The following is a 22108-nucleotide window of genomic DNA, read 5'->3' as shown; positions in this document are numbered from 1 at the left end:
TGGAACAGATAGAGGACACTAATGGAAAACTGGTACTATCCCAATAAAGTCTGAATTTTAGTTCATAGTACTATGGCGGTGTCAGTCACTTAATATTGACAGACATGCCATGGTTATAGAAGATGTTAACAATGGGCGAAACTAGGGAAGGGTTTACAGAAATTCTATGCACTAGCTTTGCAACTTTTCTGTAAACCTGAAATTATTCCAAAATTAAAAGTTCAGTTTAAAAAAATTGCCCCTTGGAAATGGAGGACGAGGCACCTCAGAGTACAAGTGCACATATACACTATGTTCATTTCACCACATCTCCGTCCCTACCAGGCCCCCAAGGCACTATCCATTCTGAAGAAAAAATAAAAAGGAGCCCCCATGGACGCCTCATTCTAAATTTCATTGAGGCACTTATGGAAATTCTGACAAGGACACAAAGTTTCAACGCGGGCCTACAGTGAATACCACTAGCCCCCTACTCAGCTCACATCCCACAAAAGGGGCCCTACATTTTTGGGGTCTCAACTAGAATGGATCCTATCCTGATAAGATCAAACTGGGCAGGGAAATCAGTTGGGGTGAACTTAAGGATTTCAGTTCATTCAAGGGATTGCTCAATTTAGTTTGGGAAAGAATACTGTCCAGGAATTGGCAAGCAGTAAAGAAGGTATTAAAAGGAAAGTATACGGATCTACAATGACTGGATGGTAAAACTTCTAAATTTCCAATTTTCGGTGTCTGCCTGCACTTTAAGTAGAAATCCTCTCCAAACTCTCATGAATACTCCCAAACAGATTCCAAGGATCATAATCCTAAGTAATTTTGAGGCTTCAGAATTGTGAGATCCAGAAATACTACAAGCCCCCGTGAGCTCACTAAGGTTTGTTCATTATTCTGAGCAAACCACTAACCCTTTCTAATTCATACTCCCTAAAATATGGTCAACCTACATCTTCAGGGCAAGGCATCCAGTACTGAATTATATAAGCAAATCTTGAGATCAACTCTCACTTGTTTAATATAGGAAAATTGATAGTTCCCTAAAACTGAATATCTGACCACAGGAGCTAGACCACATGATCTCTGAAAATCCTCTCCAGCTCTAAGATCTAGAATGTATTATCTGATCCTTCACACATGATCATGAAGCTTCTGCTTGAACGTGTCCATTTAAATCAAATTCTATTGTTCAACAGCTTTAATCATTTTTTTTTCCTAGCAAAAACTGTCATCCTTGAACCTCTTCCTCAGGACAGTTCTTCTATTCTCTACGTAATCTTCAAAGTCCCTTCCAACTCTGAATCTTTAGGATTATTGGAAATTTAGAAGTCTACAGTAAGGTTTCAGATCATGTTGAAAAGATCGTAACTGCAGTTTTCATTTGCATAAGTATGAATTTTTCCAGAGTGAGTGTCCTTTTAGTATATACCCATAGCACCTCAAACATTATTTTGCATACAGTGGATACGCATTAAGAATTACAGACTCAGACTATGAAACAGATTAGTCATTCTCAGTTCTGATAATTTAAACCCTATTATACACTATTGCCAAACATTAGTTTTTTAAACATCAGAAATAATTCATATATTTGCAAAATAAAATCAAGAACATAGGAAATTTTTAAAGATTGAAATTAGACTCTAAATCCCACTAGAGTTGTTCTGCAAGTCTTCCCTTTTCTATGCACAACTCGCTTTGGAGTTTTTTAACTCTGTACTTCAAAAATTCTTTATGAGCAAAAATTTGAGAGAGTTACAAAACACTCTGGTCCAAGCTAAAATCACTTGTGGGAATGATACTAAGGAGAAGTCAGTTTGTTGTCACCTCAATTTAACAGATGGTGCATAGTTTATTTCTGGGTTAACACAAATGTTCTAAAATTGACTGTGGTGGTGAATACACAACTGTGTGAATACACAAAGAGTCATTCAATTGTATACTTTAAATGGACAAATCATATGTGAATTTTATCTCAAATCTATTTTTTTTTAAAAAAGTGAAAGGAAACAAAGTCCTTTAAGAGGTATTTGAAACTTACCTCCTTCTCCAGATCCAGAGCTGTTATCTGGGAAGAAAAGCCAAGAATGAATAATAACATTTTTTCTGGAGATTTCATCTTATCGAATAGTCACATTTCTTATCAAAAATAAAACTGTGATATCCATTCTTATACGGTCCTTTTCTCCATATTTTAATATCTAATATCCTATTCAAAGACTATACCTATTTTATGCCTCTCTCAAAATATAAATTACTTAAATATATAATCATCCATATTTCATACATCTTTGTAGCCCATTCAGGAAATATTTAGGTGCCTTACAGAGTAAAAACCAATAATAGTATAAAGTAAATTGTTAAATATAAATAATTAATTTTAAATCACTCATTTAAAAGGTAGAAGAAAATTTTGTTAAAGCTTGAGAGGAAAAATGAATAAGCTGCTTTTATTAGAAAAGAAGGAAAAGACCTTTGGGTCTTATTCCAGAAATCTTCTTAATGAAATCTGTGGATAAAGACCAAAAGCCAAAAGGTAAGAAAAGCCCCAAGGTTTAGAAAGGAAAGAACCTCAGAGTTGAGGTTTTCTATTACTGATGAAATTAACTTCCTCTAGAAAATCTAATCAGAAAGAATCTCACCTGAATTGTTACTAGTGAAATCAAAGACTATCCCTCAAATTTACTGGGAGAAGCCAGCCTAAAATGTAATTAATGCAAAAAATTTACTTTATAATCCTGAAAGAACCAACATAGAGAACAGATCACGTTGAAAACAGAGTAATGCTATAGCATCATCAGCATGGAATCGGAAAAAAAGCAGAGATGGCAAGTGTAGAATTTGACACTTTATCTTCAGCAACTTCCAAGGGAGAGGATACCCTAAGCCATACAGAAGCCATTCCAGTCCTTCAAACAGTTCTCTGGAGTAGAAGACAAGACCCAGAACAATATCGTTTCCTTCCCTGCAAGCTCCTTCGGACAACAATCAAATTCCCAGATAGGGTAGAAACAGGAAGAATTTTTAAAATACATATTGTATGTAGTACCAATTACTAAATCTCCATGGGATTTTATTTTAAAGTCTTAAATTGTGTTCAGTTTTGATTAATCAACCATAATATGAAATCTTCTCGGAGTAAGTAAGGAGGAAAAGAAAGAGTAAAGGAACAGAAAATAGAGGAGGAAGGAAACGCGATTTAAAACTGTTTTTATGACCAAACCTTTTTAGAAAAACACTCCCTTCTTACTTCTATTCCACATACATTGATTGGGTACACGTTATCTGCCAGGCATCATGGTAAATGCTAAGAGTAAAATGATAAACAAGACACATTCCCAGTGCATGAGATATTTACTCACTCCCAACCTTTTTTCAACCCATGTCTAATTTTAATAAACATAAAAATCTCATACCTTCCTTTGTCATTTAGAATTCCTAAATAAATTAAATACTGTAACTACTCTGATAACAAGATAGAGTTCTTCTTGTAGATTATATTTTGTAGACTGTACACATGCCTTCCACAGTCCACACGACTTCCACCCCAGCCCTGAGATGATGATAAACCTTCCTAGGCAGGACACAATGCCTTCTGGTTAAGAAATGAATGATCTGGCTGGAAGCAGATATGTCAGATAAAAGAAAAACAGTATGGTATATGCATAGAGAAACACACAAGGTGTGAACATACTCAGCCAGGAGTTTTCAGTGAGATTCTCAGAAGAAAGATTTCACTGAGGAGAAAAGGCTTACATTCAATCCTAAAGCATAAGAAAGGAGTTTTCAAGTAAGCATAAGAGAATAATATTTCTAGCTCATGGAATAGAACGCTTAAAAGACCAAATGGGGCTGGCCCTGTGGCTCACTCGAGAGAGTGCGGCACTGGTAGCACCGAGGCCACGGGTTCAGATCCCATATAGGGATGGCCGGTGTGCTCACTGGCTGAGCGTGGTGCAGACCATACCATGCCGAGGGTTGCAATCCCCTAACCGGTCAAAACATAAAATAAAATAAATTTAATTAATTAAATAATAAAATAAAAGAACAAATGACATAAAAACACTGGCCCACTTAGCAAATAACAAAATTGATATAGCACTTTATAGCCTAGCTCATTCAATCCTTATTTAACAAACCCAAGAAATGATAACTGTCTAACAGTTTAGGGAATTAGGACTCAGACAGGCTAAATGACTTGTCCAAGGTCACACAGTAAAGACTTAAAAGTTATTTTAATGCCAGGTCTTTTAACCCTAGTGTGGTGCTCTTCCCCATCTACGATTCTGCCTCCTAGTGTGTAACATTCACTGCCTGTCAAAGTGCTTGGTGTCTTAAACACATGCTCCTCATAAATGAGGCATAACTACTTAGGGATTGGAAAAAATTCCATATTCCTCTTTAGTTTCAGGATCAAATCTGTGAAACACAATGTACTTAGAGAAGTGTATAAGAACCACAACAAAATGATAGTCTAAAAGCCTAAAAACATAAAAATTTCTCCAAGCACCTAATTACGTTGGGTAGAGTAAAGAATTTAGCCTCACCCAAAAAAGAGGTCTCGCCTTTGCCCTTGGCTGCTGGATGGTAATCTGTGTCATACCTGATAGGAGCATCTTTTGTTAAGGGAGGATGCTGACCACATCAGAACCTATAGGGGGTTGGGGGGAAACCACATCCCATAGTCTTAGGGTGGAGGCTAGCCACACTAGAAATACCAACCATGTAATTTAGAATGGGGGCTTTGCGTCACATGGTACTAGTGAACCTGGAGTCCGAGATAAACCACATGGACAATCAGTCATACTTATGTAATGAATCACCAATAAAAACTGAACACTGAGGCTCACGTCAGTTTTCCTGGTTGGCAATACTCCATGTGTATTGTCACGCACTGTGGCCAGGAGGAACTGACACTGTCCATGATTCCATGAGGAGAGCACAACCAGAAGTTCCATGTTTCAACCTCTCCCAGAATCTGCCCTATGCATCTCCTCCTTTGGCTGATTTTATCATGTATCCTTTCCCTGTAATGAATCATAACGTATGAGTACAATAGCTTTCAGTGACTTCTATAAGCTCTTCTAACAAATTACTGGGACTCAGAGTAGCACAGAGAACCTCCCAATCTCAACTGGTGTCAGAAGCGAGAGTAGTCTTGGAAACTAACTTTGTAGCTGGCCCTAAAAATCTTTTCATTTCATGAAAGGGAGAACTTTCGAGCACTGTAATATATAGGGAAAGAAAGGAAATAGAGATCACATAAGAATAGTCTCCACCTTTACCCCTAATATCCACACAATAATTCTAATTACCTTACCTGAATCCCTACCCACAAATACAAGCACAAATAAGAAACTAACGTTGATGCCTCCCAAAATCAACCATTTCGAGTTCAGGAAGGAAAAAAGAAGAAAGGAAATACAAACAGATTGGTGGGAAAGATGCAGATAGAAAAGAGCTGGGAAAGGTACACAACCTGGGATGCTACTAATAGCTTTCTACAGATATTCCTCACCTCTTCCAGAAAAAAAAAAAAAAAACCAACCAAGAACAAGATAAATCCCATATCACTCCCCATCCCAAATCTTATTCACTCTAATGTTCAAACCATAAAGCAAAGGACATGCAAAGTACCCACAAAAAAAGGTATTAAGCCTTAAAAAATGTAGTGAGAAATAACACAGTCAATACAAGAATATGTGGGGTTAAAAAGCAACAACACTAAATGGGGGCAAAAAAAGAGCTTCCCATTCCCTCACACAATCACCAACAATTCATGCAGTTTGGGGAATATACCTCTGACTGGAAACTTTCTGTTGGAAAATATGGCAGAACCATTTCTAACATGTATTCAGAAGAATATTATACATACCAGAGTAGCATGGTCCTCTTGCTACCACTGTTATCTCTTTCTGGTGCTTACAAGCAGCCCTTCTAAGAAAGCATTCATTTTGATAAGTGTCCCCATCTGATCCACAGACAGGAATGTAATTTGTATGACACTACAAAAGAAACAAAAATAAATTCTCAGAACTATGCATGAATATTAAGAGTCTAATTCACATTCATGAATGCAATACCATGCTATTATGACATACTGCTACTAGTGAATAGTTTGTTCTTTTACTTGCATTAAAAAAAGGAAGAATTATGCTATTTCTTCATACCCTATTCCACACTTATAATGAAAATAACTACCTACTATCCATAAAAATAAGAATGGAAATCCCCACGCTATCTACTTCATTTGCTTGCTATCAAAAACCATTGAGATAATAAGAGGAAATTCTTGACAGTGTTTGTAAAGAGCACTACTTATGTAATGTCATTTTATTATTATCAAAGTTCATTTACTAAACACCTCTAGTAGGCAAAGTCTCACCATCAATGCTATAGAAGACACAAAGAAATATAATCTCTGTTCTCAGAGACCTTACAGTCTTGCTGGAGAGCCATACAAACAGAAAACATTATATACATTACAAAGCCAGATAATGTACCAAATAAACAGTTTAGGCAATAAGTATAATACCTTATACCTATTATTATAAGCTAGCGTATTTAAGAAAAGCCCCCTTGGAGAAAGTCGAATATGGACTGAGCCTTGAAGGATGAGTAGAAATAAGACAGATGAAGAAAAAAAAAAAAAGGTGATTCAGGTTTGAGTAATCATACTGGTCCAGAGTGTTTAGAAACCTTTAAAACTTCTACATGACAAAAATATAATAAATGACTAAAGTTTTAAAATCTGAAAAAATAGGCCAGTTAGCTCAGTTGGTTAGAGCACGGAGTTATACTACACCAAGGTCACAGGTTCAGATCCCCACACCGGCTAGCCAATAAAAAAAAAGGAAAAAAAGAAAAAAAAAACTGAGAAAGATATTATAGTAATATGAAGCAAAGATACAAAATATTTACAGAAAAATTTCAAACATCCAATTAATGTATAAAAAATGATTCATCTTCACTAGCAAGTAGCGTTTCACACTAAAATGAGATGCCATTTTTAACTTATAAAATTGGCTATAAAAATCAGTTAGGTGGGCATCCCAACACACCATGAAAATGTGAATTGGTTCAATTTTGGAGAACATCATTTAACAATATGTTTTGAAAGTCCTAAAAAAGGAATGCAACTTTTGATCTAGAATTACACATACAGAAATCCATCTGAAGGAAACTTGTAGACTAATGTTTATTACAGCCATTTCAAACACAAACATATTGATAACTTAGAATACTAAATATCCAGCAAGACAATGTTTAATTAAAACATGTTAGGGCCGAGCCCGTGGCGCACTTCGTAGAGTGCTGCGCTGGCAGTGCGGCGACGCTCCCGCTGTGGGTTCGGATCCTATATAGGACTGACCGGTGCACTCACTGGCTGAGTGCCGGTCACGAAAAAACGACAAAAAAAAAAAAAACATGTTATATCTGTTCAAGGAATTAACAATGCAGTTATTGAGAACTGCCTTTTAAAAGAATACTATGTGACAGGAAAAGCTAACAATGTTAGGTGAAAAGCACATATATAACGTCTGTGAATGTTGTGTCATTTTTAAGTGTATTACCCATTCCACAACTGAATGAAAAATTTTAAAGTAATATGACAATATAAAATAAAATATAGCAAGAAAATAAATCACATTTACATCCCAATTGACATAAAAATGAACACGCATACAATGAATACTGGAAGAAAAGATCAATAAATTTTTCACATTACTTGTCTTCATGGTTTTTTATTTCCATATTTATGATTTTCTGTATTTCTCAAGTTTTCTGCAAGGAACAAGATTGACTTTTATCATTTATCCACTTTTTAAAAAGGGGTCAGATTTACTTTATGAAGCACAATATGACATGCTACTGGTTAAAATAACTAACTAATAATATATTTTATAACCAAGTTGATTTCACTATACATTAAGTATCAGCAGAATCTTACATGAACTTTTAGTAAAATTAAAATTTTATTTTAAGAAGCCTTTCTATATTCCTCTAATTGTTCACGGATCACACTCCTTTATCCTCTTTCCCTAAAATTTACATAACTAGTATGATGTCTGCATAAGTCAATGTTACTTTGTAATTACAAAATACATAATCAGCAAAAGAGACTATGAGCTCCAAGATGTCAGGTGCTCTGTCTACAAATTTTCCAACCTAATTTCTCCCTAACATACGCTTAATAACTTTCTACTATAGTGTTTTCAAAGGTGCCAATATTGCCCCCTAGGGGTGGGTGCCCCTATGCAGGCATTTTTGGTTGTCACAATGGCAGAGGAACATTACTGTCATTTAGCAGATGGATTCCAAGGATGCTAGATGCACTGCAAAGGAAACAGTTCCACACAACAAAGACTTACAAGTACCACACAATTTCTGAATGTCTCTCTGGCCATTCACGTAGGAACTATGGCAAGACTTACCATATACAAATAAGTCTGGTCTGTTACAGCTTATCATGATATTGGTTTTTATTCTAGCATCCACCATACCTCTACTTTTTGTTTTTGTGTACTGGTATGAAATTGTTTCCAATTTTTTTTAAATACAAACATTCATTATAAGTAGATATAAGCATCTGACTAACGCATTATCTTTTAGCATAAGCATTTACGCTCTGAAATATTTATTTTATTATAAATTACTTTTATTTGTTTACATGGCAATTATGCATTATATTCATTTCTTTAATTATGTATTTATATGGGTTACATTATCTACAAATTTCATTTAAAGATAGCAAAGAAATGGGATATAAATTAACAGTTACTAAAAAGGAACATTAAGTCTGATAGGGCTAAGAATCTTAACATTTATTAAAGAGTTTCTATCTAGTAAGCACTAGATACAACTTGAAATGTCCTAACTAATTCATATATCATCCAACCACGTGAAGTGCATGGCTTAATTCTTAGAGCTAATGCTGTGAAGTCAAAAATGCTAGATTTCAAATCCTAACCCACTGTAGTAGATTAAATTATGTCCCCCCAAAACTCCCTGAAGCTTGAATTGTGTCCCTCAAGTTTTATGTATTAGAAACTTAGCCCCCATTGTGACTGTTAAGAAGGTGGGAGATCCTATTATGGTAATTGAAAGGTAGAGCCTTGAAGACGAGATTTGATTGTGGGACTGTGCTGTAGGGAATGGATTAAAAATGGTGGTCAGGGGTGTGTGTGGTTCTGAGGGCTTTAAAAGAAGAGGAGAGTCTGTCTTTTTCTCTCTCTCTGCTCGCTCTGCTTCCACCATCTTGCAATGTGAGACCCCTGGGTCACTGTTGCCACCACCAGATGGACTTGGACTTCCCAGCCGCAGAAACTGTAAGCAATAATGTTGGTTTTCTTTATAAATCACCCAGTATCAAGTATTTTGTTATAAGCAACAATAATGGTCTAATACACCCACCATCCACGTGCCTATGGGCTAGCACCAGCACCATTCTCCCCATCTATATATACAATGGTAATTATAATAGTACCTACCTAAGAAAGTTGTTATGAAGATCAAATAAGAGAAGTACACCTTCAGCATTTATATCTGGCCATGGTAAATTCTCATAAACATTAGTTACCTTTGCAATTGCTATTATCATTCCTGAGTCTGAAGTATTTTCCCAGGGTCACAGCTAATAAACGGAGGAGCCACAATTCTTCACAAGTAATGTACCTGAACCACTCCCTACACACTCAAGTTATTCAGCTGGGTCTTACCATATGTCACTTCATGGTAGTGAGTAGGGGACTTGATGTCCCTGAAATTCAACCTCACCAACACATATCTAGGACTGAGCATGAGACGGGAAAACAAGGCCTGCTGTTCCTTGGTCATTCTCAGTTTCCAGGGTTCTCTCTTGAAAGCCTCTCATTATGCTTAGGGACAAATTAAGGGATTTGAACAATTGTAACAACACGTAGTTTCTGACTTACGCACTGTGTTGGAACCTAACTCTAACCGAAGGTCTACCGCCTCTGTATTGCCTCCCTTGCTGGGAAAAAGAATTCTCCCCTATACCTTTTCTTTAGTCTGGTGAACTTGATGACACTGCCAGCTATTTTAAGTAGTTTAGAAAAATGCAGCGTTGTACAACTCTGGAGCCATATCTATTCAGGAATTTATTGTGTACCTACTGTGCGTCACGAACTGTGCTGAATACAATAAATAAGAAAATAATAAGAAGGTTGTGATGGTTAACTTTATGTGTCAATGTGGCTGGGCCCCAGGGTGCCCAGACTAAACATTTCCGGGTGTATTTGTGAGGATGTTTCTGGATGAGATTAGCATTTGAATCAGTGGACCAAGTAAAGCAGATTGCCTTCCCCAATGTGGGTGGGCATTATCCAATCCATTGAGGACCTGAACAGAACAGAAAGAGGAAAAGAGAATTCTCTCTCTGCCTACCTGCTTGAGCTGGGACTCTCCTGGCTCTCAGACCGGGACCTACACCAACCGACTTTCCTGGGCCTCCAGCTTACCAATGATGGACCGTGGGACTTCTCAGCCTCCATAACTGAATGAACCAATTCCTTATAACAAATCTCTTTCACACAAACACACACACACACACACACACACACAAAAATACATTTGTGTGTGTGTGCATACATACATATATATTTCCTATTAGCTCTGTTTCTCTGACTAATACAGAGGTCTGATAAAAGCACGGCACCTAGCAAGAGCAGACACTGATACATTAAGGAAGAAAGACACATAGTCCAGAGAACTCCAAAGAGAAGAACAAAAAGGGAGGAAAAACATTAAGAAAAATATCAGGGAAAAAGTCATAGGCACTATTCTACATAAAGTTTTAAAGGAAAGATGCACCATTGCTCATTTTTCTTTGTACAAAATTAATAAAAGTGGCTTTGTTTATATATGTGGCAAGATAACAGCTCTTATTAGCAGACTGAAAAAAAAATTTTAGGCTTTTATTTCAAATCCTGTTACATGTTAAAATGTATTTGAATTATGTCCCAGAAAGCTTATATGAGCACTGAAAGCATGCCAAATCATCATCAAGTTTTTTAAATGAATTGAAAAATACTGCTAAATCATCCAGCGAGAAGTGTTTAATGGGCATATCAGGTGATTGTTTTAAGCTGGTAATAACCTGAGTCTAACCTGAACAGATTTATAAGCTTATAGGAAGGCAGAGTAGTCAAAGGAAGGTTTGTTTATCAATAAGATCAAACTATGCCATAAGCCCTTAGGCAGTTTGCTCCTACAAGGCAAGGAACCTGTCTTGAAACATCTTTACACCCTCTGCATCTAAACTAGTACCTAACAGAAACTAAGCACTGGATAAACATCTACTGATCTCAAGTCCCAACATATGTTCCTTTCCTGCTTTGCCACAAGGTAAGAATGCAAGGGGTTCAAACAGATCATGAGAGGATTTTCTAGCTGCTTACGTATTTTTAAAAGGTCAAAAAGGCTACTCCTTTCAAGTTTTACTGGAAGACTTTCAAAGAATAAAGAAAAGCAGAACCATAAAGGACAGATAAATATGTGAAAATTTAAAACTTCTTTATGTCAAAAAATATAAACAAAATAAAAATAAGAAGAAACTAGGATACACAATTATTACTTACCAATTAAAAATAAATAAAAAAATGAAACTAGGACAACTTCTTTAAAATACAAAATTCTTTTTTTGTAAACTCCAGAAACTGAAAAGGAGGAACAATCTCTAAGGTAAATACTATTCAGTGATTCATGAACTTAAAAGAGGAATCATAACACATATATGCTTGTTTACACACAGAATATTTCTAGAAGGAAATATGAGAAGCAACAGATAATGCCTCTGAGAAGAGCAACTGATAGCCTTCAGTGAAAGGAAGACTTTTTAAAAATATATATCAACTATTAAATTGTTCAAGTTATTTATTATGAGCATATATGGGTGGTCTTCATGGAAAGATTTGTATTATCTTTTAATTCTATTTTTCCATGAGCTTTTCGAAGCACCCTCATATTACCCTTTTAAAAAACATATCAAAACAGTAGGTTCCCGTGACAGTTTATGAGTGAATGGATATAAAATGCTCAGCATAGTAAGAAATAAATACTTAAATACTGTATACTGTGAATACGCGTACATACACATACATATACATATGCCTTTACAAATCAACATAAGGAAAAAGAAAATGCTTCCAAAAATGGGCAAAGAATATAAAAGATTAATTTTTTAAAATGGTCAATAAATATATGGCACATTTTCAATTTCTCTAGAAATCAAATGCAAATAATTTTCAAATTTACAAAATTTAAAAGGATTGCCTAAATATACTACCAAGAGGCTGAGGGGTCAAGGCAGTCTGATAAACTGCTATTGGTGAGAATGTTGATCCGCACACGAGTATCCCATTGGCCCAACAATTCCATAACAAGGAATTTAAACTAAGGAAATGCTTAACACAGTAGGAAGAGGAGAACGTCCCCAGTCTCCTCCACACAGAATGGCTAAACATCCTACAGAAAAACCCTGCAGTCTTTCTCACTTGATCAACCAGAGGACAGAGTTCAAGGCAACCATAGCCAGAAAGGAGAGAGTCAGAGGGGAGTCCAGATTCTGCACATAAACTCAGCAAATTTCTGGCTGACTCCTGAACCACATATAGGGCAGACACCAAGGAGCCCCACTAAGACGAAGAGAAACTATTATTTGTGTTGCTGCCCACCTCAGAGAAGACAGTGTGTAGTTTGAGTTCAGCCAATTTAACTGTTTCAAAAATAACAGTACTCCTCAAAGAAACATTTTTTTTTTGGCCGGTAAGGGGATCACAACCCTTGGCTCGGTGTTGTCTGCACCACGCTCAGCCAGTGAGCGCACCGGCCATCCCTATATGGGATCTGAACCCGCGGTCTCGGTGCTACCAGCGCTGCACTCTGCCGAGTGAGCCATGGGGGCTGGCCCAGAATTCAACATTCTTATCACTTACAACGTGCAGGGTAAAATCAAAATTACTCTAACACAAAGAAACAGAAAAACATATCCATTCCCAAATGAAAAAAACAATCAATAGGGATGATACTTGAGATATTCTAGATATCGGCATTAGCAGAGAAAGATTTTAAAGCAGCAATAATATCTAGGTTCAAGGAAAATATGCTTGTAATGAAAAGACAGGAAATCTCAGCAGATAAAAAGAAACTATAAATTCTAGAAATAAAAAATCTGAAATTAAAAACTCACTGGGTGGAAAGAATAAAGTTTGCATTATCACCGACTTCTTATCTCATTCTGGGTAAAGCCACCTTCCATGCTGCAAGAAGCACTCGTGGCAAAGAACCAATGTCTCCAGACCACAGGGATCTGAAGTCCAACAAATGCTACCTAAGCAGGCTTGGAAGAAGGTGGTTATTGTAGAAATGCCCCAGAGAACCCCTCCTATCACTCTATGTCATCAAATGAAAAGCTCCTTTTGACCATAAAGAAAATGTCTGGCTAGAAAATAGTATTCCCACCTCCCCTTCCTCCTTCACTTAAGTTCTCCACTTCCTCTCAATGAAAATAAACAACATCACGGTTTATAGTTTTCAAAGAAATTTCATATGCAAACTCGCTTTCCAATTTTGATTCTCGTTACAATATCATAAGAAAGAGTAAAAAATGTGCCTTCTCATTTCAGATGGAACACTGACGCAGAGAAAATTATCTGAGATCATACAGAAATATGCTTTAAGTCATAGCGCTACCAGAAATCCTAACTCTCCTATACTTTTATTCCCAATTTCTGTACCCATTCATCTTCTCAAAATCCAAAATGGTGGATACGTTTAGAACAAGATCACCAGTGAAAAAAATTCTGGTTCCTTCTTTCTCTCACCTCAAATACTGAACCAGGGATCATCCTGTGAGAAACATTCTAAAACCAGATTATAATCACAGAAAATAAACAAAAGGGTAGAACCAAATGGAACATACTTCAGTTCCCTTCTTTTACTTTTCTAGGTGATAGAATCACAACGAAAAGAGAATCTGAAAAGCAAAGATATGCACACTCTTAGTTGGAGGTTCCCCTTTCTAATCCATCTCTAACCTTGACTTACCCTGAGGCTTCAAGTCAGTCAAGTTCTTTGGCCTAAAGAAATGAGACAGCAACAAATAAGAACGGAAGGGACCAAGACAAACTAGAAGGAGAAGAAAAGGAAAAAGACGCTATCATTTTAAATAAGAGACTCTACCGCAACCTGTATCTTCCTTCCTCTCAGTGACTATTAAAACTTACATTTAGATGGAATTTTAATATTTTTTGAAGCATTTTCACATCTATTATTGCCAATCTGTCCTCTTAATTCCAAGCAAGAAGCATGGAAGGTACAAATAATAGGGCTTTATCTTAACAAAAAAGAATTGGTGGGCTATGAACCCAACTTCCCCATGGGACTCAAGGTGTTTGAAGCTTTTCAATTTGAAGAATGGCGAATTATAAAATACGAAACATAAAATTTTTCAAAATAGGTTTGGTTTTCTCACCTGAAACTGGCATGCACATTTCAAACTATCTCCATCTTCTTTACAGACTCCTCCGTATTTACAGGATGATTCATCACAAACTCTTACATCAGACTCCCTCACATTTAATTCTTCAAAAGAGGAAAAATTGTTTTACATATATATGTATATTTGGATTTTTTTATCCAAATGTTCACATACAAATAAAAGAAAAAAAAATCCTTAAAATGTGTTGGGTATCCTATTCACAAGTTTAGTAATAAGACATAATATACAAAAAGAAGTTCCACAGGACACACAATGTTCAATACAGTATCCCCCAAAGACAATCTTGAATAATAAAATGCCAAAAAGTAACCCAAACCAACATAAAACTCAAATTTCAGGATTTAACACAATTTTCAAAGATTAATCTATGGAATTTTTCTATTTTGGCCTGCCAAGACCTTGAGATAATAATCTTACTATTTCTTACTTAACGTTTAAAATTTTTCTAATAAGTAAATTACTTTTACGGCTAACAAATAAGAATACTGAAAGTAATCTTAATGCTTTTGGTACTCAAAATAAATTTTGAGTGATTATTCTTACACAAACTACTGTAACTGAAAAAAGTGGTGAATTTCAATTTCGTGATACATATTGTATACACAGAATTAAAGAGATTCAAAATCTTACTGGACTTAAAACTTTTAATGGACTGATTTAACTTGCTTGACTCTACCACAGGAAGCAGAGTCAATCAACAACACCTAGCATCCGGTGGTCATTTTGTTCCTGCTCCAAGATTGTCAGTCTTGCTTTGGAAGCATCAAATTTAGCTTTCTTATAAACCAAGTGCACTGCTTCAAGGCTAGCACTTAGTAAAAGCTGCCAATCACATGGAATTGGGTGAAAATCACTGCAATGCAATCTTCGCATCCTCTCTATTGGGGATGAGTGCTACAAGGACAGATGCACTATGAAAACAAGAAACAAATGAATGCTTGAAAAAACCATCCCAGTGTAGTAGTGGTGAAGACATGAGTCTTGGAGCAGAGAGGCCTACATTAACTTCTGATTCTGCTGCTCAACAGCTGACAAACTATGGAAAGAACACAAGGTCTCCCTGCATCCCTAGATCATGATGAGGTCTTGGCAAACAGGTCTCAGGGAGCACTTCTCCAGTAATACCCCATCCCCAGTTGGTTTTGATTTCTAGATTTCAAAGTAGGATTCAGTAGATGAAGTCAAAGAGGTTCTATGTCTAGTGATAACCGTCCTTGTGACATTTCATTGCCTCTCTTTGCCCCATTTGTTCTCACTGCTGTTCAAAGGTGTCTTGGGCATCTCACTCCTCGGTGAACCTCCACAGAGCTGGAAGTGAAGTACCTGAATACCCAAGGAGTTGAGAGTCAGTGGTATTTATTGCAGTAACGACTGTGAATCAAATGCTATACTAGGATAAGCATGTATCTAGGTAATCGTGAGTTACAAAATTTTTTTCTTTTCCTTAAATGAATCTCAGGTGCACAGAACTGGATTACTCTAAAGTTTAAGCATATGCAAAAAACAAAAAACATGAACGGAAACTTAGAACAAGAGGAAACTAATATGACTGTTTTGTTATTCCCACTGTTTCACAAACTATTCCAGGTACAGAAGACCATCTTTTAATTCCTTCTCACCCTGGCTGTGGAGGCTTTATGTTTTGGGTTTTCCTCATCTCCAAATTTTTTGTTGCTCCTCCCTTTACCCCTTGATCATCTGCTTTAACTCTTGAGGCTCAATCCTAGATACGTTTCTTCCCCGCTATTTACCTAACTCCTGCTAGAAACTTTCACAAGGTCCAGTTCCAATTACTCTCAAATATACATCTTCAGACCCAACAAAGATAACTAAATATTAATAAAGAAGTACCCTGGAAAAGAGTATAAGGATGTATAATATAGTTGCTCAGCTGCAGGCTTAACCAAGTTTAGGGGCCAATAAACAAAGCCCTAAACAGGAAGAGTGATTCCAGGCACAGTGTGGTGCTTACCACTCATTCTGTTCAACCAGCCCAGCCCCAAGAGCTCATCACAACAGAGACATGGGGCTACAGCAAGAAACTGAAGAATGGCTTTCACTAAAAACTCTGAAGCAACAGGATACAAAGAGCTCCACTTTGATGCCTACATGACAATATATAACAGAAGGGGTTAAACAGGGCATATCAGCAGCACACCTGGCAGGACAGCACAAAGTCAAGGAGACAGTCATATTGGGCAAGGAGGTACACCTCTGATATCCGGTAGGAGGTACCGATTTACAGTTGCAGGGGCAGCGAACATCACAGAAAGGAAAAGACAGGTGCCATGTGGCAGTGGCCAGAACACATTAGCAAGCCCACATGAAACACCCTTTGGTGACTCAAAGAATACACCTAGGAAAGAGGCATTTAGGAGAGAACTAGAGGTCCTATATTAATAGGTAAGGGTAAAAGTTATGAAATTCTGATTACACTGGTTATTAGTAATATTTTATTTTATGCCTATCTTGCTATCAAATCAATGTTATTTTCATGTGTGTTAATGTGTTAAATGTGATTATTTAGTTGATCAGAAAGCAAATATTAATCTACTATGTACCTAATACTATGGTATTTGGGACACACAAACATATGTAATAGGGAGCTTATGATCTTGCTAGCAAATGGAACGATTAGTGACGTATTCAACACAGTCTACAATTAAGGGGATAAATGTGTTATACAGGTTATGATTGCTGTAGGAGTTCCAAGAATTAGGGGATAAAAATGGATGTGGAGCATAAGGTGCAGTGTCAGAAAAGGCAACACTTGCATTGACCTTGAAAAACTAATAAGGCTTTTTTTCCCTGATGGTAAAACTAACAGGATCATGGAAAATTTAGAAAAGATATTTAAAAATAAACAACGTGTTAACTGCCCACAACATGTGAGTAATATTAAAAGACAGAAAAGAGAATGTTTTTATCTAGGAAAACAATGTAAGTGAAAGTAGAGACAAAGTAATTTAATAGTACAAACAAACAGTACTAATATCAGTGGTTCCCAAACCATGTTCCTTAAGAAAACTGGTATACTAAAGTATATTTTCATTAAAATCAAATAATTTTATTTTCTCATTTGCAAAGGGGAAAAAAAAGTCAATAGAAAAAAATTTTCATTTTAAAGTTTTTTCATTTAAACCTTCAATATTTGAGATTACTTCCTTGCTGGCTATCAACAAAACTAATGTTCAAAAAATAAAGAATATCAGTAAAAAATCCCAATAGCGTTTTATAAGAATGCAAGGTCAAGAATGTCACAAGCTCATAAATATACGTTTTAAATTGTTTTCTAATTTTAGTAGTCACTGCTAGTTACCTAACTTGGATCTATTCTCTCCTTATTACTCAGTAAGGGAACCCCAATTTTGTTCAGGGAAACAGGGACCCAGCTAAATACCCTGTATTTCTCAGCCTCTCTTGCTAGCTATATATATGAAAAAATATGTGTGTGTGTGTATGTATATACACATACTCGCATATGCACACGCATACACATATATATGATATGCACTCGCACATATATGAACTTCATATATAGGCACTATCCCTTCTTCCTTCATTCTCCCGTTCTTTTTCCTGACTGCCTAAGGTTGTAGCAGCCTTACATGCATAAAGACGAAAGCCACAACAACCTAAACATGGTAAAGAGACAGATGGGAGCAAGGGAGTAGAAAGAAGAATCATGGAATCACCATACCTATCATGGATTTCATCCCTCCAGACTTAATGTTATAGGAAATAAATAAATGAACACATTTTTTAAAAGTCCTTATCATATAAGCCACTATGGCCAAGGTCACTGATAAATGCAGTTAAACACAATCCCGATATAATGGTTGCATGTAAATTTAATTAAGATGAATGTTTCCAGGCAAAAGCCTTAAAAAAGTTTTGTGCTATTTCAGAGTCCACATGATAAAATTAATTTATCAAGAGCACCATGACTTCCTGGTGCTCAGACTCCTAACAAATTTGAGAACCACTGCCTTAGCTCAAACTCAGTACAGGAGAAATCTATTTGGGGATAATCTTCTGAATGTTCTTTCTTTTCAAGTATTTTGCACAATACCAGGCATCAAGAGGGCACTCTACTACCTATCAATGATGATGATGATTACACACCTCCCTACCCGAGCCCAAAATGGAAATTCAACAAAATGGATGAGCCATTACTAAGGCCCTCAAAAATCAATTCTCCAAATAAAAATATTTTACACAACGGAGCACTTAGAAGAGTGGCTCAAAACAAAAATATTTTGCTCTGGTGGCAAACCTGCCCATCACATAATTCTCTAAATGTAAAATTTGTCTCAAATTTCATTAACATTTCAAAGCTGGGAAACAATATACACTAAAAAAAGGAACCCTGCTTCCTAGGAACATGAGCTACCAAAACTCCCAACTTTTGGCACCACTAACTAGCTTAAGGTTGCAGTTCAAAATGAGACCCAGCAGCCCTCTAGAATGATAGGACTTTTCTACCACTCCTCCATTAAATAGAAGGTAATTCTGGGTATCTTGTCAGTTAGCTAATAGAGAGAGCCAAAAGGGAATAATAAACTTCATGAGTTGTTACAATAGAATTCATTGCTTCTCAGCGAGGGCACTATTCACATTTAGGGCCAAATAATTTTTTGTTTGGGGGCAGCTATCCTGAGCACTGGATATTTAGCAACATCCCTGGCCTTCACCCACTAGATACTAGTAGGACCACTCCAGCTGTGACAACCAAAAATGTTTCCAGACATAACCAAACCGCCCTTGTAGGGGGGCAAAATCACCCTTGCTGAGGACCAACACAAAATATGAAACCAAAGTTTTTATATTTAATTCTCTAACACAATTGCTGTAAGGAAAATGAGTCAAATAAGCAACAGTCTCCAAGATCTCAGCACGTTTCCAAAGGTACCCTGACTGTATTTGTTATTATGGGTACAATTATGTGATTTCAACATTTCATATGAACGAAAAATAAATTGTTTCCAGGAAATTAAATTGAAAGACTTAAAAATAAGGTGAACTGTTTAAAAAAAAAAAAACCTGCAGTTACATTTACAACTCTGCATCCACATCTTTATGTTCCTTTTTAAAGGGATTAAAACTGGAATTTGTAATCAATGCATTATGAAGGTGATTTATTCAAGAAACAGGCAACTAACTATTCTCAAAGAAAAATTCTGGGCCCTCTTCTCAAAATATTGTTTAATAAATATATATTTATATGTTTTTAAGTTAAAACAAAATGCTACATGCCTTTATGAATCATTTTTTGTGACTCCCCACTTTAAATAATTTTTGCAAGTAACCAATCAACGACCAGAATCTTAAGAAACCAAGACAAGAGTTCCTACTGTATTAAAAATGTTCCGCCTTCTGCCATCTCATTGTATCATCTCATTTTGTTCCTACTCTCACAGTATTCTCATTCACAGCCAGCACTTCAAGTCTTCAAACCTAGTCTTCCCAGTCTTATTAAAACCATATCATCTGGTTTTTCCAATACCATTTCCAGTCTTCAGAGCATTGCTGGGGAAAGCCCTATCAATTAGTGCTCTCTAAGGCCTTATCAATGTGTGGAAATCTTTACTTCATCTCTAGTTGATTCCCTGTTGACTCCCCACAGGACATGTTCAAACATTTTACCTTGTTCTTAAAAACAAAATTTCAATGAGTTTAAACTCATTGTCTAGATGTTAATAGTACTGGGAGAAACCTGCCCTTTTTCAGAAAAGCACGCTAATCCAGTTTTACAGGACCCCGCTGGATGGTTTCACTCCCAAAACAAGCCTACCTTGTTCCTAAGCCTGTATGCAGATCCATGATCTCTAAAATGAAAACAGTGGAAATATTTAAAATATCTAAACATTTAAAATATCCCACACCAGGAAATGATGTGGTATAGCCATGGAATATTATACAGCTATTTAAAGATGCATATTACGTAATATGGAAATATGCTTATGAATATTAAAGTGAAAAAGCAGAAGAAAAACTATACCCATATACTGTGGTTACATATAAAAAAACGCATACAGGAAAATCCAACCAGGAAAAAATAAAAATGGTAACTGTGTTACACCAGTTGAAAAATGGGTGATTTTTCTCTTTTCAAGTTTCCGTATTAGTTATTACTTAATAGAGGAAAAAAAACTCAATATGATTTCAAACACAACCCCAGAGACAATCTGCTATACAAGGGACAGAGCCTGAGTACGGAGGTTAACAAGGGCCAGGTTCGCATGCTAGTTCTTCACTTTTTAGATATTGTAATGATACTTTATGATTAGATGAGATAATGCATTCAAAAGCAACAGTGCCTAGAACAAGGAGGTATACAGCAAAGATTTACTTTCTTTCTTTCCTCAGATATGACTTCAACTCCCAACCAACCTGAGGGGGCACCTTTAATGACACAAACCACTAAAATCAAGCAGTAGATTCAGTAAATGTTCACTTCAAGTCTCAGCAAATAGGAATTAGAAATTATCTTCAACTTGTTTACTAAATTAACAATAGTAAGTTCACCATCTTATAAAGATATGAGGGGGGAAAATTAACTTTACTTAATATTTCATCATACAAAACCAAAAGCAGTTTACATTTGGGCTGAGCCCGTGGCGCACTCGGTAGCGTGCTGCGCTAGCAGCGCGGCGACGCTCCCGCCGCCGCGGGTTCAGATCCTATATAAGGATGAGCGGTGCACTCCCTGGCTGAGCGCCGGTCACGGAAAAAAAAAAAAAAAAAGAAGTTTACATTAATATTAAAAAGTATTAACTGCAGAGATGACTCAAATTTCTCTATGCTATATTTAACGAAAGAAATTTCACATATGCTCCACAATTATGACTCTGATATTTTTCCCTTCACTCTGCATACTACTGCCAAACTACCTTTTGTTAAACAACACTTTGCTCCCGTCAATCCTCCACCTCCACACCTGCAATCTTTCCCTGCTGCCTCCTCAACTCTAAATGACTCTGTCAGGATGCTTCAGGTAAGGTGACAGGGAGGACCACTACTGCAGAATCAGATGGAAGAAAAGCCCTGGAACCCACGTTGAGTATTAAAGACACCCAGGCTCTTTCCAGACCTTTTCTGTCCTAGCCAAAGATCTCAAACTGTGATACTCTCTCCCTCACTTCTGTTTCTGAGGCTCTGACAACTAGCTTGGCAAACCTGTGTGTTTCCCTCTCAGACTCAAAAACTGAATCTGTTATGGTACAGTTATTAAAAATAATGATGAAAATCTCTACATTTCCTGACCTGATACATTTGTTTAAAAGGTACATTTTTTAAAAATGTATAACACAATATTTTTTAATGCCTATCTAAAAACTAGAAGATATAGTCACAAAAATATGAACCACAGTTATTTCTTGGTGGAATGTGAACTTTCTTCATCATTCTGGATCTTTCTGAATTGTTTGAGTTTTATGATGAACTTATATTACTTTTAAAAACAGATAAAACAATTACATGCTACACAACATGTAAAAACCTTGATAATATTATGCTAAGAGAAAGAAGCCAGGCACAAAAGGCCACTTTTTGTATGATTCCATATAGATGAAGTGTCCAGAAAAGGTAAAT

At 36.4% G+C, this 22108-nt stretch overlaps 1 pseudogene; it reads right to left on the bottom strand.

The window, feature by feature from the left end:
- Positions 1-3232: 3232 nt before the first annotated feature.
- The window catches only part of LOC134365906 (myb/SANT-like DNA-binding domain-containing protein 3), a 67780-nt pseudogene continuing 48904 nt past the window's right edge, over positions 3233-22108 (bottom strand).

Source organism: Cynocephalus volans, chromosome 17 (genome assembly GCF_027409185.1).
Source record: "Cynocephalus volans isolate mCynVol1 chromosome 17, mCynVol1.pri, whole genome shotgun sequence".
Lineage (NCBI taxonomy): Eukaryota > Metazoa > Chordata > Mammalia > Dermoptera > Cynocephalidae > Cynocephalus > Cynocephalus volans.
This window is presented reverse-complemented; position numbering and strand designations above follow the sequence as displayed.